Below are 4,431 nucleotides of genomic sequence, written 5' to 3'. Positions count from 1 at the left end.
TGCTTATTGACGCGCCTCCGCACGCTGCATGTTGCCCCTTGATCATCTTCGGCTTCACTTCAAAGATCTTGAGCCACAGGCCGATGTGAGGGGTAATGCAGAGGAAGGCCTCACACACGACAATAAATGTCGAGATGTGGAGAAAGGAGTCCGGAGCTAGATCATGGAAATCTAACCCGTAATAGAACATCAAACCCCTGACGAAGGGATCCAGAGTGAGGCCTAGGCCTCGGAGGAAGTGGGAGACGAACACGACGTTCTCGTTGGGTTCGGGAGTAGGGACGGCCTGCCCTCGAGCAGGCAGCCGATGCGAAACCTCGGCGGTCAGGTATCTGGCCTCCCTCAACTTCTTGATATCCTCTTCCGTGACGGAGGAGGGCATCCATCGACCTTGAAGGCTGGATTCGGACATGATTGAAGATCCGGAGCACCTGACCTGGGCTTTGGATGTTAGAACTCGAGGCGGGGGAGGGGTTCGATTGAGCACGAGAGGGAAAAAGCGAAAACCTTGTCCCTTTATAAAGAGGGTGAATATCAAGCGTCATCACCGTGGCCGTTTGGACTTGCCAATAATCTAGGAGTCCTAGACACGGTTGGGTTACCCACGATCGTATTAATGAGAATCCCGTAATTGGGGGAACACGATCTCTGCTTTGACAAGACATGTCAAGAAACCGCTTCGCGTTATGTGTGGAGCTGGTTGAAGAAAAACAGTTCGAATAAGCACCGGGCCATGGCATAGTGTCATGTTGCCAAAACGTGTCAGCAAATTAAGATTTGTGGAAATATTATTCTCTACGATGGTAGGTGGAACTTATTTTGCAGAGTCGGACACTATCTTTATATTCAAAATTCTTCTGTGGTGTATTCGGAGGAGGAACCCGCCTTGCAATGCCGAAGACAATACTGCACACGGACTCATCGTCATTGATAGCCTCTTGGATTTTACCTCCATCAAGAGGGCCCGAACCTGGGTAAAACATTGTGCCCTCTGCCTCCTGTTACCATCCGGCCTAGACGCACAGTTCGGGACCCCCTACCTGAGATTCGCCGGTTTTGACACCGACAATATCCCTCTTGTTCTCATGCTTATACAAGTGGGGAAAGAACCTTCCTTATAAGGAGGTCCAACTCCCACTAAACTAGCAATGTGGGACTAAACTTTAGTAGTATCCTTTGCCTTACACAAATGGGCACAAATGGGCTAAGTGGGCCTCTAGGATTTATTAGGAATTTCTGAAATAGTTATTGGGCTGCCCAAAATAGGCTACATTCCAGGCTAAGTGGGCCTCTAGAATTTATTAGAAATTTCTAATATAATTATTGGGTTGTCTAAAATGGACTAAGGGGGTGTTTGGTTGAGAAGTCCTAGAACTTTTTCTAGTCCCAAGGACTAATCAAAAAAGACTCTCTAGTAGAGTCTTTTTCTAGTCCCTGTAGAAAAAGTCCCTCCCGTTTGGTTCCTAGAGACTTTTTAGGGACTTTTTCTAGTCTCTGGGACTAAAAAGTCTCTGAACCAAACACCCCCTAAATTCCAGCACAAACATGCTGTAATGATCTGTCCAAATTTAGTAGAACTCAGATAAATGAAGCAAGCAAGGAAAACTTTGCTCTCACTCAGACTGGCATTGGTGAATAAAAGTTAATTGAAAAGTAAGAAAATGCAGGCATGTAATATTTACGCAAGACGGGTCTATTTGTGATGGTTGTACATGAATTAGAACTCAGAACTGGAGAGCTGATTAAAAAATCTGAAATCCCACGTATTCACAAGAAAAGCTTATTATGAGAAAACCTTAGCAAGTGACCAGACACATGCGGAAAGATAGAAGTTCCGGTGTGATTTTCCTTTTCCCCGGAGAATCTGTCAACCTTTCTTCAAAGAAATGACCAGGTACAGCTGGTTTTTAAAATACAGTAGCTAACGTAAATAAACAGGACACCAGAAGACTGAAGCAGACGGGTTGATGTGTCCAACCATAACTAAACTTGTTTTTTGAGCTATTAGGCTGTACTGCATCCTCAAATTCACTTTCCATCAAAGGCTTGCTGAATCAAATCCTTTTGAAACGTAACCTATATTCAGTGAACACAACATGAACAGTATAAGTTCGTCTCCTCTAATATGTCACGAAGGGCAAATTTCAAAGCAATAAAAATTTTGTGCACGCACTTTAATGCTCAAAGAATTCTTCGTTGTACTTATTCAACCAACTATTGTTGTTAGCTCTTATCTACAAATTGGATTTTATATTGTACTCTCTCTGTAAACTAATATAAAATCGTTTAGATCAAAAAGTAGTTCTCTATATGTGCTGTATGTGGTCACTTATTGAAATCACTAAAAAGACTTAATAATGACATCTCATTTCCTATAAGATTCCTATTCCTATGATAATCGTATTCTATGAACTAAAAGAGGCCTTATATTTGGAAACGGAGGAAGTACATAGCATTTTCCCCTGATCTTCTAGTGACCGGGAAGACAAGATTTTTCCGACGGCCTGCGAGCAAAGGACCAGGAAGACACGTGATTTTTCCGACGGCCTGCGAGGCAACGGTGAGTATGCGCATCAGCCATATTGGCAATGATGGTAGAAAATGGGCTGTTCCAGGAGACAAAGTTCTGTACCAGTGCACAGCATGCCAGTTCCTATAATTGGATCTCAGTCTTTTGATGCCTTAGAACTTTAGAAGCACAAAAAAATGCCATGTAACCTAAAGAAAACAATTCAACTATACAATTATAGAAAAACAGAAGGGAAACAACTCTTAACGTTATGTCTTTTTAGAGATTTCAATATGGACTACATGGTCCAAAATCTCTAGAAAAACTCATATTTAGAGGAACGGAGGGAGTATCAAATAGGAAATATGCAGTTATGCAGCTGGACGACATATGACAGTTTACACCAATACTTTGGACTGAAATAAGCAAAACTAACATCCAATGGAGGTTATCTGGGGATTATTCAACTATTATGACGGTAGCAGAAGAGTGAGCGACACATCCGGTGCAGGTAGTGACCCTAGAAATAGGGAATAGCATTTTCATGTGCGCGGTTCATCAATTTTGCAAGAGATTGCCGTGTTTTATAGTGCAAGAGTGTGCTCTATGAATGATTTATGGTAATACACAGCTAAAATTTGAGATGAAAGCACAAGTTCTACGTACTCTGCAATGTGTACTGTGCTTGTACTCTAGGTGGAGACATAAAAGTAGCAACGCAAAAAAAAGAAAACATGAAGAGAACAGTACTCTTTTCCTGCAGCAACATCAAGTGAAAGTTCATATTTCCGTTATGTTGCAGTAATAGAAAAGGGTAATGCCCGGTTCAAAAAAAAAGTGAAAGTTCACATCAAAAGGAGAGGAAGATATCGTCTGAACTCCAATTTATAGCCGCAGCAAAACAATGGTCAATGTAGCAAAAGAATTCAGAGCTGTACAGCATGCCTCAGTCTTGGTGGCCGCGATGCCGCTTGCGCTTCCCCGCCGCTGCTACGTGCGGCAAACTTCCGCACTAAAAGTGCACGCGCAGGCACACAACGGCTCACTCCACATTCTCCCCCAGCCACGCTCCCTACTGTACAGCAAGTGCAACGCAAGCATAGAAAGGATATCCAGCTAGAGTAAGAAGTGAAACACCCTCTCGCCACAGTGCTGTACGATGCCACCGCCGGGCTCCTGAGCGAGCACCACCACCGCAGAAGTGATCGTGCTCCGGCGGTGGTGATACCATAAACAATGTTTTAAATAGCAGGCTATAACATTTAACAGTGATCCTTAAAAACAGCTATAGCTGGGCTATAGCAGGCTATAGCGACAAATTGTACATAAAATCATTTAGCGGCAACACTCTCAAACAGCTATAGCGAAGCTATAGCCGACTATTTAAAACTATGACCATAAATCGTCGTTGCAGCAGGGGGTGCCGCTGCCACATCCGTGCTCCCCAAACAGGGCATCTTACTACGTCCAATCGGACACCGTGGCCCCGCCAAGGGGATCCCCAAGCGCCAAGCCCCGCAAAGAAGGTCGACGGGGAGGAGACCTCAGGCAGCGACCGATGGCCAGGGCGCGGCAGCGACAGCCGACCACACGTGAAGCCGAGCGGCGGGCTGAAGGGGAGAAGGCCAGCAGACGTGCAGCCTCCGGTGGTGACCACCATGCGGCAGAGGTGGCGCACGAGGTGGCGGCGCTGGCCGCAGGAGAGCCTCGTGGTGGTGAAGGAGCCGAGGGACTCGTAGGACTTCCTGGAAAGCATGGCGGAGAAGATCACGGCAACAGAACCGGTCAACCTGTACACGCACAACACGACGGCAGGACAAAGAGAATGTCGTGGATCACTACAATGATCGCTAGAGCCACCCCAATCGTACCCCGCCGGATCCCCCAATAATTAGCGTGGCGGCCTCCCATTGGCCGGTTTT

The sequence above is a fragment of the Triticum urartu genome, chromosome 7A (genome assembly GCF_056163025.1).
Source record: "Triticum urartu cultivar PI428250 chromosome 7A, HENAU_Tu73, whole genome shotgun sequence".
NCBI classification, from domain to species: domain Eukaryota; kingdom Viridiplantae; phylum Streptophyta; class Magnoliopsida; order Poales; family Poaceae; genus Triticum; species Triticum urartu.
The sequence above is the reverse complement of the archived record's forward strand: the minus strand, read 5'-3'. Positions refer to the sequence as shown.